This window comes from Lactuca serriola, chromosome 4, assembly GCF_051521515.1.
Source record: "Lactuca serriola cultivar US96UC23 chromosome 4, Lser_US96UC23_V15, whole genome shotgun sequence".
Lineage (NCBI taxonomy): Eukaryota > Viridiplantae > Streptophyta > Magnoliopsida > Asterales > Asteraceae > Lactuca > Lactuca serriola.
The window spans coordinates 285,235,833-285,251,320 of NC_136411.1; the positions used below are offsets into that span (position 1 = coordinate 285,235,833).

Sequence of the window (15,488 nt, forward strand, 5' to 3'; positions counted from 1 at the left end):
CCCTGGGGTCTGTATTTGATCCTTTTAGACTTTGCTAAGCGTGTTGTTCATTCAATACCACCTGGAGCCTGTATTTATTTACCCTTTTTTTAGACTTTGTGAGGTGTCCCGCCTGGAGTCTATGTTTTGTTTACCTTTAGACTTTGCTAAGCGTGTTGTTCATTCAATACTGCCCGAAGTCTATGTTTTATTTACTTCTAGCCAGCGGCGTTACTACTGAGGTAAAAATATTATTTTCCCTATTACTTGTGATTATGATTTTCTCACATATTCTTTAAAGTATAAATCATATTTTGATAATGATAGTACCTTGAAGGGAGAAAATGTTTCTTAAACATAAAACAGATGGGTCTTGGTAGAAGACTACTTCTATTAGAAAATATAGGATTTTCTGGAAGGAATTCTAATATCTGTAAATTTTAAACCATCATCTTTTATGAGATTATTTTGAAGATAACATGTATTTATATCAATGTCATTAAATACTCACTTTCAAAATAACTTGTATTCTTAGGTCATCGGTAGACAGGTACACTCCGGGAGCGTTTGCGAAGTAAGCCTAGTACCAAACTGCAGCTTATGTTATTTCCTATATCTACTTTGATGTTATTGTTAAATGTAACCTACGTAAAGTTATTCCTATTAATGCAATGGTTGTTGTATTTTGGTTACTATTATGCATATGTTGTGATACTTGACATGACGTCATCCACCCCAGAACGTTTCCGCTGCTCTGGTTTTGGGGTGTGACAGATTGGTATCAGAGCATTATTTATACTGAGCTCAGTATATCTAATCATAAAAGATATACAGCCTATAGATACATTGGGATAAAACACTCTGACCAAGAATTATACTTTAAAATATAACCATATTTTACAAAAGTATAAGAACATCCAGAATCTAAACACCCGAACAAAGTATCACAAGAAGAATAAGAATAAAAGTCTTTGGATGTTGACCACTACCGTCAAACCTGGGCAGTTATGTAATCGTAATCAGGAATAAATATAACCTGATCAACTATATTTATTTGAGATGCGACTAACGTGTGCTTGGGAGTGATGATGGTGTTGCAACAAGTCTGAAACTTACCAAATAGGAATGCTAGAGCCAAACATAAAGTTTAAAATACTATAGGAGTATTCTATGATACCAAGAGATTCACAATAAACCCAAAAGCATGTTCAGAAAATAAGAATCAAGCAAGTAATTAAAATACTATTGGAGTATTTTAGGAACCATAAATAACCATGTGTGAAAAACTAAAAGAGATCCTTATTGGATTGACAGACCTATGATTACAAAGTGTATACTTCCAAGATTATATATAGTAAGGATCTCATAGGCTAAGAATGTGTGGTTTCGCTCTACTTCCTTTTCCTTGTTTGGATGTGGATATAGAGTAGTATCATATATTCGAAGGCCTATCAGATCTAAGTTATGTATGATTTGTATACACTATGAAATTGTAGCAGGACTTAATATGGATCACACAGTGAAAATGATTTTAATAATCTCTTAGGATTCTTTAGACATTTCCATTCTCTCACGAAACCCTTTAGAAAGCCTTATCCACTTCAGTGATCGTCAGAAGAGTCGATACAGACCCAAAAGAGGTTCGTTGAGAAGGTTTCCAATTAGGAAATAAATGAACAGGGACGAGACTGTTAAAACCACCATGTGCCTATACCTTTTAGGGACAGCAGTGGGAAAATTCACCTGAACTTCCGAGTTTCCAGTCATCCATCATGAAGTGATGACACTCAGAGTCAGAATCGGAAGTAAGATGGAGTAGAAATTCAATATGTCTAGAAGAGAAAAAACCTTAGATAAATACCCAAAGAAAGCCAACGCCTGTTCCAGTCAGGGATAAGAGGTGGACAGAGGGAGCCAATGCGTGGAACCCAAGAAGTGTCTTTTCCTCCTTATCGTCACGCTAGTAAATCCATGAAATAATACAATTTAGTGAGTTAGTGATTACACTACTCACACTATGTGCTAGGAAAATCGTATTTCCTGTCGCGATTAAATACGAATAGATCGGATCTCAAAACCTTGATTTAGAGGGTTTAGCCATAAGTTTTCATGGGCCTCTTCTTTCGTGGCCTTCATATCGAACTTCTCTCAAATCTTTTCAAAGCCGGAGAGTGAACCTTTCCAATGTAAAGATAACTTAGTAGGAACGACCCCCATCTTATGGATTTTCGATACACTCACTCCTACCCGGTTACCCAGACTGCATCATAGGGATGTAGGTCGACGCTCAGATAATCATAAATCAAGGCGCGGGAAAATTTATGCCTGTCATAGTAAAGAAATATACGTCTAGGGTTAACCATCGTCTTTCATCATGTTGTATTCCTTTTCGTGTAGGAAAAACCATGCCTCCGAAAAAGCGTAACCAACCCGTTAGTAGGACACCGGTCCTTCAATTCGATGAAGCTACATTCCGAGCTGCAATTTTAGCAGCCGTAGCAGCTGTCATGGCTCGCCGGAATGCTAACAACGCCAATGTTATCAGGAGCCCTATCGGGAATCATGATCAAAGCCATGGACAGCAACAACCAACACCGGTGTGTACAGCCACCCAAGAACCCCAATCAAACCCACTGAAGAGAAAGTTTAAGAATGAGGAGGGAAGTACCTCGACTCAAGGACCTTCCGAAGGGCAACGAGCTGAAGTGGTCAATGTCTCTATCAACCCTTCCGTCCCGACTCTAAAAAGACCATACCTAGGAAACCTCCCCCACTGCAACAAGTGTAACTACCATCATCATGGTATCTGTCGGGAACTCTTTTGCGTTACGTGCAACATGAAGGGGCATACCGCTCACTTTTGTAGAACCCCGGTTAAGTTCATTACATCAACCACCAATGTGGGGACCAGTCCAGTATGCCACCTATGTAGTGAAATTGGGCACTTCAAGTGGGACTGCCCAACTGAAAGAAATGACAAAGGCGCAGGAGGAGGTTGGCCCTAATGCCTAAAGGAACATCAAAGAACTCGGTAGAAATTTTGGTACGTCTCTTAATCCTGAGTAGTTAATTGAAATCATTAAATGATTAATTCTAATTGTAATTACTCCTTCGTTAAGGCGAAATTCGCAGCACTGTTGTGACACCCAAAAACCCATCAGGTTAAGCTATGATGGCTTAGTATATACGTTAAGGACATTTATAATTAAGATTGATAGACCTCGAGTGAGTGATGCTGCCTCATATCCTGTTCCTCGTTGGGCTGTGGTTTTAGGGCGGAGTCGCTCAGTCAATAGTCCTTGTAATCTTAATTATGCTTGACTAGTGTATACTAGATGATTATGGAGAGACCTTGTGAGAAATCCATTCTTGAAAAGTACATTATTCCGAAACATTAGCACCCCCTAGAGTTCCGCGTCAATTCCATCGGTCCAAGTATCCGCGGTAGTGATACCATGGACGAAACCCGAGACGCTAAGAACTTGTCTGCCCTGTTCAGCACATGGTCCTATCGATCTCCTTTCCATATCATGTTGATGTTTGTTAAATTTGACACTGCCATCAATCATGGTTCGACTTCGTGCGACCATGTGAGAATTCCTAGTGCTGTGTAAAGAGAACTTTCACCATAGCCTGTGCGTCAAATAAAGATTCTTTCGAAACTAATAAGAAAACCTAATGCGAACCATCAGACGTCTCTCTTATCCAAATCTTCCGAAGTACCCATGAGAAGGGTACCACGCGCTGTTAACCAATCCCTCCTTAGACAGATAGAACCCGATGTGAAAGGCATTGCAGCTATCCCAGAAGACAATAACCACGCGAGGCCTACTCACTAGATCCTCCAGAAAGACCCTTAGCACCTCACAATCAGGTTTGTGAATCAAGAGAAAGAACTCATGGGATTAACTTACTACTCTAAGTATATGCATTAGAGTGGTATATAATTTAGATCAATAATATTTAAGGTGTGTGCTTCCTCCCTACTCCCTGTTCCTCGTTGGATTGTGGATCTGGGGCGGGCCACACAACTGATCATCCCATCGATCTCAATTATATACAACTTGCATACACCGAGTATTAGTGATTAAGTCGAGTATGAGCTCTACCACGAACCTTATAATACGACCCTTCATCCTGTCCCATAGAAAAGGAGTTGGAGTCAAGAAAACCACTACGGGTCGAGCTACTAAAATGACTACAAATTCGAAATTTGTTGTTATCCCCGTTAAGCCAACATAATAGCTAACGCCCTCAACTAGGAAAGTAACCCAAGTCGTAAGAGTTAAAGCATTGACTACGACCATCCATTCGCGCTTAATCCCATGAATTAAGCAATTCAGTAGAGATCCCGAAAACCTGGGAGCTGTAATAGGTTAAACCCTGAGGAGAGTGGATGAGGAAATTGGAAGTTTCGAGTGACGGAACCCTATACTCTCTAGATTTGATCTAGATAGAGAAAACTCAGAAAATACCAGAGTGGTAGTTGCAAGTAATACTCGCACTACTCAAGCACTTTGTCCATCCCGTTATAGACAAGTAGTGCCTAGGACTCACTGCCGCCCCATGTGAGAAAAGTCACTGTTGCCCTATAGATGATGGACTGCATTCTCCGAAGTTAATGCTAGGATGCCAAGAACCACATGACCACCTCCGCAACCAAGAATACTTGAATAAAGTAAAATAGTATATTGCGTTAAGCCTTACAACCCAGATCATAAAGAGATTTTAGACTCGACATCAGTCTAGGTGTTAGTCGATGGGTTATACAAGAACACGCGCTTCCTACTAACTGGAGGGAGCCAACTCAATTGACATGTCTTAGAGATTCGTTGGGCTATTAGGTGTTCCAAAGAATACTATCTCAAAAGAAATAATAGAACCACCTCCTGAAATAGTCCAGCTCTTCAGAAAATCTCTAAGGGCTAGGTTAGCCCTGATCAGAGACTGATATCCAAGAAACAACGAAGCAAGTAAGAGCATGATTCTTTCCAATTAGGAATCATGTTTTGAAACCATCTGTTAGATGATAATGAAAACTTAAATTTTCTAAGCATCGTCTGGGAAAACCCCCTATCATACTGACTTTGAGAGTTTTCGTTAGAGACACCTCAAAAGTTAGAAGTGCGGGTCCATTTTGCACTAGGTCGGGATAGATGCCACGTAACCAATAGATATCTGTATATAGCCAATACATCCAATGATCCAGAAAACCTCTAAAAGCAAACTATTAGGAAGTACGAATCCGAAGACAACCTGAGCCTTCAAAGAACCAACTCGGGGAAACATACCCCAATAAGAGAGAACTTTTTGAACTTCAAAATCGCGATCACGCCAAGTGATGATCTAACCATGGAAGTACATTATGTTCTAAGTACTGAAAAGCTCTATCTTCCCAAGAGCTTAGTACCATCCGAGATTCTTGACAAGAATCGGTCCAGCTTCCGTCAGACCTCGACTACCTCTGGAATTCCATAAATTCCACCCAAATCTATCCACGTTTTAGATTTGAAAAAGTGCTTGTCCGATGTCACTCTCGAAATCCCACTTGTCAAGATCGAAAATCAATGAGAGCCCAACTTCGTGTAAGAGCCCATAGGGATCATGGACCGAGAGGTCAAGCGACTGAAACAAATCCGCATCTTGTTATAAAGGTTCGCTGGAACGCCAAGCGAAGACCTAAATTCACTAGGAGCAAGAAGAATTGTTGAGTCTAAAGCATCCTTATCTTTGGCTTCGCTCAATTTCATCTATGTGTGTGTGCTTGAACTCTAATTTCGGGACGAAATTCCCTCTAACAGGGGGATGATATGACAACCCGAAATTTTCATTTGTATAAACTCCACAATCAAGCACATCAAAAATTTGCCAAATTCATCTCAAAACATCTTTGGCCGGATTTAAGCCCGTTCGAGTATTTTATTTTATAAAGAAGTATACTTTAGAGTTTGTCGTATATCATGTAAGTCGCGAAACTCCAAAAGTTTGGAGTTTACGGACGTAAACATGGAGTTTATGGTCGTAAACCCCAAAGAGTATAAATATGACACTTAGTCATTTTTAGCTCATTTTCACTTCCAACTTCAAGAACACCAAGAATTCTCTCTCAACTATCATAAAACCATTCCGTCAAATCCGCCAAAATGTAACTGTTTTCTTCCTAGCTTCGTTCATATAACACTTAATCTAGTGTTTTTACACGATTTCATCCATGAAATCTTGTCTTTTTCTTAGATCTTCAAGTGTTCATCAAGAACACCAAGAACACACACTAGTGTTGTTGGCCAAAATCGATCATTCAAGCTCCTAGATCGTAAGTATACTTGCCCTAGCTTCTTGTATGCTTAATATGAACTTGTTTACACTCGAAAATCATCAAAATCCCCATGTTCATATGTTTTTACGGTTTAGGAAGACCTCCCAAAACCGTAAACAGCTTCAAAGGGTGTTTAAGTGCCCTTAACACCTTCCAATGCTTGTATAAGTGACTAGAACCTTGCATGCTTAACCTAGAAACACCAAAACTCGAAACGAATGGACAAACATGAGTTTAAGGCCATAATCCCATGTATTTACGACCGTAAACTCCCAAGGAGTGGTCCAAGAACCGTAAACTCCACCAAGTGTTCATTTCAAGCCCCAATCACTTCCTAAGACCTTGATTCGAGTCTAGCATAATTCCTTGAGTGGTATAAGACCTTCGAACCCCCAATGGCACCACTTCCATGAGTTTATGGTCGTAAACTCATGGGGGAAGTGGTCTAGAAACCGTAAACATCCCTAAGGGCCACCATTTGAGGAGTAAAGTCCATTGTGAACCCATACTCTCTTTATATGCAACCCTTGGTACTCCTAACACTTGTAGCAAAGTTTTTTCATGCTTTAGGATGTACTAACTTGCATAATTAGTTGTTAAATGACTAATTTGATACTTAAATGTATCATTACATGTTAAATAGGATTCGCGTGTGTGTTCAAGTCCTCACTTGACACTTAGCATCCTATACCTTCCGTTCATCCGAGTCACCCACGTCAAGTGAGTTTATACCCTTGAAATAACCTTTTAAATGATTTTAAATGCTTTTATAGGGGGGAATACAAGTTGAACTGTAGAGTTATTATATCAATCACATGTGATTAATAACTGTATAGCAAATAGATTTCTGCATGTTAAACTGTTTTATCCAGCTAAAGGTTTTCAAAGCTTGTTTTATAAACTAACATCAAGTCATAAATCCTTATTTATAAGTTTTTCGAAAGGTTTTACCAAAACTTCTTTTTATACTCTTGTATTGTTAAATGCATGCCTGTATATGTATATTTATATGAGTAATGTTTAAAGGACTTAGGAAGGCTAACTCGCTTTAATTCCTTTTCCTTATTTGGATGTGGCTTTAGGGTATCGGTTATCCGTCCGAAGGTCATTTAAATAGTAGTTATATATCATGTATACATATATAGTCATAAAGCTGGTGGTAACCATGCATACAAACTAATATTTTCATACACTATTATAGGATACAGTAACGAACATACCTTTCGGGTCTTAGTGTTTAATACTACTTTACAATACTAAAGAAACTATTGGATTTTTCTTGAGAAAACATACAAATATTTTCATAGATTCAAAGACATGTTTTCATTACAAAAACATTCTTATGAACCCACCAACTTAAATGTTGATAAACTTTCAAAATTGCTTGTATTCTCAGGGAACCAATAGAAAGATACACCCCCAGACTTTTGAGAAGACCGAACATATAGAATCGTGTCTTTTATACTTTTGTTACACTTTTGCTGTTATACAAACTATGTATCGAACAGATGTAAATACCTTATATATTTAATGTAATGGTTGTGTTTTCTTTGATTACTATGATACAATTGTTGTGATACTATACATGACGTCCTCCACCCCCGTATGTTTCTGCGGTCTCGGTTTGGGGGTGTGACAGACGATTAAGAATTTTTCAATTTTTATATAGAGAAAATACTGACATGTTTTGTATTTGTTTTTTGACTTGAAAAGTGAATTATGTGTGTATTTATAGTAGAGAAAATATATTTAGCCTTTAACAGCTTTCACAAGTGGAAAGAGATGTGGCAAAACTATGTTTCACTTGGACACTCACCACAACACCGCACACCAGGGGGTGTGGTGTTCACCGCACCACCACAATATGGAGTTAGGATACTCCGACCTACCTAATAATAAAGTTATTAATGACATGTTAAAGTGCATAAACCCATTTAATTGCATTTCTATTATAATAAATAAATGTTTTATTTCCACATGTCATACTCTTATTAAATTTGTCAAATGTCATTACATGTCATTTTATTAGTTTTTATATTTTATTAAATTCAACATAATATTTTAATATAATAATTGCAATAAATATAGTAATCAATTTCATTAATGAACTTATATTTTAATTTCAAAATTCTCAAATTAAAGTTAATTAGTTTTTTTTTCTATTTATTTAAATTTTTTGTTTAAATTTATAAGATAAAAAACATTTTAATTATAATAATTAATTATTTTTCTTATTTTCTTATAAATTCGAAGTTCTCAAATATTTTGATATTTATATTAAATTTTTTTTTTTAAATTAAACCACATAATAGTTGAGTTTAACAACTAGTGATAAAATGAGTCCCACAAAACCCGTCTTATGGGAGTAGCTCTCAAAGTTTTCCACTTCACACATTTGTCATGTACAAATGAAGGCTTTTATCTTCCAACGTGACAATGCATTAGTGCATAAAAGTTCGGAATCACACATATTTCTTAATGCCGTACAAAAATCGTCAAAGGTCGGTCTACCCATTGCGTTTTCAAAAGTAAATGTAATACAGATCTATACCCTGTAGCCGACACCCCAGGTTTTCCTTACATCGACCCCACTTCACGACTAGGCCTGACAATGGAACGGGTTTTGACTCTGATCCGATCAAAACTCTTAACGATTATATGGGTTTGGATCATAGTTTTTGATCCGTTTACCCGTTAACGACCCGTACCCGCTAACCCTTTTATTAAAAGGGTCGGGTATGGATCAGCACCGATCCGCTCCGTTTATAACCCGCCACATATAAATTTTAGAAATATAAATTTATATTTTATATTGTCTAAAGTTTACATTAAATTCTAATCAGAAATCCAAAGAGAAAAGACCAAAGACTAAATTGTTTTTACATACGAGTCAAGAACTCAACTTCTAGACTTCCAGTCTTTTACTCTTCTCCCAAGATTCTTGATTTCATTTCCTCTATATTTTATCATGTAATCACCAATTTCATATATAAATCAATAAGGTTATTTATCAACCGGAAGAAAGTTTGTAACTTCTATTCTCTATCAATGCAATCGACGGTCAAAAACCAATCGAAAGTAACTAAAATAAGGATTTTAATTCCAATAGAAAGTCATCGGGTACATAATGTGTTTTCTAAATCAAAATTAAGTTTTATTTAATAAATGTGATTTTATGATTTAAGTAAAATGTGTTTTATTATTCAAAAAATTTACGGGTTACGGGGCGGGTTTGGATATCTGCTGATTCGGTGGATAAGGGTATGGGTTTGATTATTCAAAACCCTGCGGGTTACGGAGCGGGTTTGGATCGGATTTTGAAATTTGTTAAAAAGGTTTGGATCAAGGTCGATTCGCTCCAAACCCGCCCCATTGCCAGATCTATTCACGACCCGGTTGTCCAGTCTTAAATCAATATCGCATGCATGGGTTACTTTTTTCTGTGGATATTTTTTTCTATTTTAAATTTAGCAATTGAATAATACTCGATTGGTGTTAGATTGAGACTTTTGATTTCCTTCATTAATTTGTGGGTCGAAGACCTTTTTATTGATGTTTTGCTAGCTGGAATCGTTGATGAATGTTGATAAATATACTTGGAACCCATTTTGAGTTCTTCCTTTACATGATTTCTCTCCATTTGCTGTGTTAGCCTTCATCAAGATCCCCATTAAAATGTTGACTTCTTTATTTCACGTCATCATTTGAATTTCTTAGTGCTTTTGTTTTTATTCAATTTGGTTATCCATAAATTGTAAATCAAATCAAGTAATAACCTGAAATCATAAAGCCATTATTTTAACAGCAAAGTGAACACAACTTGCATTAATTATGTAAAGATATGATTTTGGAGATGTAGACTAATCATCTAGATACTCCGTACATTAATATAGTTGTCTCAAGTTAGTTGAGCTTTTAAATAAAAGTTGTCTGAGATTTCAAATATTTATATAAGAAAGGTTTTGAAAAGCAACATAAGTGCAACCATTATCTATCTTTAATTTAAAGTTGTGGTTGTGGATGAACCTTCTTTTCTAGACATTGATGTTTATCTAGCAATACTGAAAACTTATAGTCAGGACATGATGGGTGTAAGGCAATATTGATGCATGAAAATACCACAATAATAGAGAATCGATCAAACGTTGAGGTATGTGTTTCATATAATTTTGTTAAAATAAAACTGTTTTAATGTAAGATATTTGTTTCTTAATATAGTAATAGCATGAAGAAGAAAATAAGAAGTTATAATGTTTGTCGATGTGTCAAAATATATGTGGAAATACCGAAATACTCTATTATATGCATATATTAAATCCTAACATCGTATGGTTTATATAAAAAACTATAACCCCACTATAACTATTAAATCAAAAGTGAGAAAACAATTACGGTGATTATGCACAGAAAATAAAAAATAAAAATTTATAACATCTTTAATTTAATTAAGAAACTAAATTTTATTAACTCGTCATAAGAAAATAAAAAAGATTTTAAACGGCACTTTTTTGGTCAACCGTGGAGGATTTGTGTCCGTAATGTTTAATTTTATTAATAGCAAATTTTTTTATTAATTAGAGCTAGCAAGATAGGAAACTCATTTGAAGATCGTTACACCATTTTGACAAAATATAGTTTTCATTTCTCTACCTCAAATCATAATCCAATTGAACGCTCTGGCTTGAATGTTACCCGCTAATTCTTTGTTGCTCAAAAAGTTCTCACTCGTTTTTCAGCCTTTATAAAAGCAAATTAATAGTAACTATTTTTTAGAGCAGTGGGTATTGAGAACTAGTTATAAAACTATTTTGGTTGGTATCATTTCATACCATACCATCAATGATATTATAACACCAAGTGCTGAAATGATCACCAGAACAAATTAGGGAAAATGACTCTGGAGAGTAATTAACTTTTGCGTTTGTACTCATTTGGTCTTTTTTTTTTGTATTCAATATACCATCGAACTTGTTGTTGGTGTTTACCATAGCCCTTTTGACTGGCTTTTGACTTGTGATAGCCGGTCAAAGGGTTATGATGAACACAAAGAAGTTCGATGGTATATTGAGTACAAAAAAAAGGAAAGGGATCAAATGAGAACAAACGCAACAGTTGGTTACCCTCCTGATTCATTTTCTCTTTACTCATTTACAGCAAATCCCACGTCATCTCCTACTGAAATTAATGACTATGAGATTCATTATTGTTTCTCTTCAAAACATAACTCACGAAAGGACATTATTCATGCATGTACAACTTTGTAATGCACTTGAATATTTATTAGGGGAATCTTGACTAAGCAGGCGCATTTCATGACTACATTTACATTTGCAATCAAATAATTTATCGTATCATGGATTCTAGACAAGTATACAAACGAGTGGAATCACAAGTGCTGTGATTTTTGAGTTTACTTAGCTTTAAGATCGAACTCATGGGATAAGATACAACATCAATATGTACAATATCATGCTGCTTTTGTAGACACGTCACCATAATATTGTACATATTGATGTTGTATCTTATCCCATAAGTTCGATCTTAAAGCTAAGTAAACTCAAAAATCACAACACTTGTGAATCCACTCGTTTGTAGACTTGTCTAGAATCCATGATACAATAAATTATTTATTTGGAAATGTAAATGTAGTCATGAAATGCGCCTGCTTACTCAAGATTCCCCTAATAAATATTCAAGTGCATTACAAAGTTGTACATGTATGAGTAATGTCCTTTCGAAGGTTATGTTTTGAAGATAAGCAAGAATGAATCTCACAAAGTCATTAATATCAGTAGGAGATGATGTGGGATTTGTTGTAAATGAGTAACGGGAAAATGAATCAGGAGGGTAACCAACTGTTGCGTTTGTTCTCATTTGGTCCCTTTCCTTTTTTTTGTACTCAATATACCATCGAACTTGTTGTTTGTGTTCATCATAACCCTTTGACCGGCTATCACAGGTCAAAAGCCGGTCAAAATGGCTATGGTAAACACTAACAACAAGTTCAATGATATATTGAATACAAAAAAAAAAAAAAAAACGGGACCAAATAAGTACAAACGCAAAAGTTAATTACCCTCAAGAGTCATTTTCCCAACAAATTATAACATCTAACTTTTTTCCATTTTCTAATTTCTTTTTTATTTTTTTTTCCGCATTTCTTTCAGTTTTTATTAAAACAAATATATTTTAAATAAAACATAATACCTAAATAAAATATTAATATTTAAAAAATAAAAATAACATAGCATTTAAATTACATATAACATCCAATCTAAAAAAAACATTACAATAAAAAAACATATTTTATTTTTCCTAAACAACGCTATTCGTTATCGTTACTGTCGAAGATATAATCCGCCTGGTCCCCTCGAAGTTGTTTGTGCTTATTTGCGTCCTGAATGTCAACGACACTATGCAAATATTATGCACTATGATATATGCATACATGATATATCGTAGAGTTTCTAAGTGTAGTGGTAGTGCCGCATGTTCATTTATAAGCCACTTTGCCTTTAACACTCAAAAAACACATTCCACATCCTTATGTGATCCTTCTTGTCTTCTCTTGAATAATTTATCTCTTTCTTCAAACAGGTGTTGGAATACCTTCATGAATGTGGAATACGGAGGATATATTCCATCTGTAAGGTAATACCCAAATTTGTATTTGTTTCCATTCACTGTGAGATGAGCATCCGAGGCCTTTCTATTCAAAAGATCATCAAATATTGGTGACTGATCAAGAACGTTGATGTCATTGTTGGAACCCACAACCCCAAAAAATGTTTGCCAAATCCATAAATTTTGGGAAGTAGCAACCTCTAAAACCAACGAAGGCGATCCATGATGACCACTTGTATGCTGCCCTTTCCAACGACTCTATGATAATATTAAACAACACCTTTTGACAATCTTTACAAACTTTCTCATGCAGTTCTTTTGGACATTCTCATATAGTCGTACATGGTGTTGCGCCTCCCCCATAGCCATCAAACGAATGGCCGCAACACATTTATGCAACGTTGTAAATCCTCTCCTACCTCTAGCATCATGTCTCAACTGGAAAATGTATACCTAAACATATATTAACTATGGTTTAAAAATGTAGTACATTTGTATTAAAACTAAAGAAACATGTAGTACATTTGTATTTAAGATTAAAGAAACGACATCGACTTTCCAAGGCATTGGCAATCCGTAGGAACACATTCCTACTCAAACGAAATCTGTTTTTGAAGTCCTTCGTATACACAATTATCCGCAAAATAATAACATCGCACGTCTTGTTAGCAGCAGAGCTAGATCTGATTGTAGCATCTTGTTAGTGTAATAATGGTACATCATAGTGAAGAATATATCGTCACTGTCATCATCGGACGAGTCGAAAGGATCCATAATTTTTTTGAAGATAATTAAAATTGTAAAGAGAAAGATAGGAATTGTGTGAAAAGTTTGTAAATAGATAGTAGGTATTTATAGGTAAATATAATTAATTTTTTGAATGTTATTTTTTTATTATTAAATTAGGCCGTTGTCAAACGGTTCAAACTATCAAAATTTGCTTGTTTCATCCGGTCATGACGACAACGAGATGCATCGCGATGAGATACAACGAGAAGGGGTGCATTCATCTCGTTATGACGCCGTTGAGGCCATTTCCACATCGGGCATAACACCGGTTTGGTGGCCTTACCGCATCGTCTTAGTTGAGATTGCCAATGACCATTTATGAGATTGCATTTAAGAACTCCCCCCTCCCCATGTGGATTTGAGATATCACACTTGAGGTACTAAGCTCTTGGAAGACTAAGTTCTAAATGCTACAACAAAGAGGTATTCATCTAACTTGTATTATGTGGCAAATCTCTAAATTTTATGCTAGTTAGGGTTCATGCTTTGGAAAAACGAAAATTACATATATAACTTGAGAAAACTTAGATCCAAAGCATTAGGGTTGTATGTACACCATAGGATTGTTATAGTGCTCAAAACCCATCTGTTTTAGTTTTGTATTGATCTGGTTCTTGGTGAAGCTCCGACAGCTAAGGCACCATATTGGTTAGCACCGCCAGAGATGCAGGAGTTGTATACATGCTGTAGGAGCTATTAGAAAATAGGTTTATTATTTCGAGTAGTTCACCATGGGGAGCACCGATACTGCTTGTGATGTAGAACTATTGCTCCTATAGGATGTGCATCGACTACAAGGAGATGAACAAGTTAATGGTGAAGAACTGATATCTTCTCCCGAGACTGTTGAGGTAATGACTTGGGATGATTTTGTGTCGAGATTTGATATGTGCATAATTAGTCATATATTTTTCGTTAAATCTTAATACTTTTGGCTATTTTATTTCAAATTATGAACAAACGGTACATAAATATTTTTAAAATGTATTTTGTAGCCTAAAAGATGAGCTCAGAAGCAAAAGGAAGCAGAAAAGCGATAGGAAGCTCGGGAATTGAAGAAAGAAAAAAAGAAAGAAAAAACCTGAAGAACTCGGCGAGTTGGGTGCCTACTCGCCGAGTAGGTTCGAAGATTCACAAACAAATAAGATTCCTTACCGCATACGGATTTCAAGTGGGGGACTCGCCGAGTTGGTCTATGGACTTGACGAATAGCCCATGTTTTCAGAAACTATATAAAGGGCTTTAATTCATGAATTTTGGACTTCTCTCTAGAACCCTTGAAGGTTAATTTGCAATTCAAGTTGCCTTTGGAGATCTGGAACTTGAAGATCAAGTCTAAGCATTCGATTTTGGGGAGATCAAGACAATTCAAGTGTACTCTTTATTTAATCTTTTGTTTAAACTATGTTTGCATCAATTGATTTCGTTTTTGAGTTGTTTTCTACTTTAATTATGAGCTAAAAACACATAACTATATTTTGTTAATTAACCAGCATATTAAGTTGCATGAACATCTCTTAATTGCTAATCTCATTTGATTTGTGTGAAAACATTGTTATATGCCTAGGAATAGCGAACGTGAAATGAGGCTTAATTAGAAAATAGTTAAATTAATGTGTGACCTTGTGTGACGAACCATCAACAAGAGGTTAATTGAATTAGCAATTTGATTAGCTACTACAAGTCTTACTTAACCCGAATCAATAAACTAGGAAATCTATTAGTTTAATCACTTGGTCACTATTTAAATTAATCTGTTTTCTAAGGATTAGTAATAGCG

At 35.8% G+C, this 15,488-nt stretch overlaps 1 long non-coding RNA gene across 3 annotated transcripts; it reads left to right on the top strand.

The window, feature by feature from the left end:
• The first annotated feature begins 10,301 nt into the window (after positions 1–10,301).
• LOC145097102 (uncharacterized) lies at positions 10,302–15,189 on the top strand. 3 transcript variants are annotated; one of them, XR_013704226.1, is made up of 4 exons: positions 10,302–10,445; positions 12,893–14,131; positions 14,488–14,559; positions 14,704–15,189. It is a non-coding gene; the product is annotated as an uncharacterized LOC145097102 (long non-coding RNA). The 3 variants fall into 3 exon arrangements; XR_013704227.1 differs by having other exon boundaries at positions 12,893–13,154; positions 13,233–14,559; XR_013704225.1 differs by having other exon boundaries at positions 12,893–14,559.
• Positions 15,190–15,488: the final 299 nt, after the last annotated feature.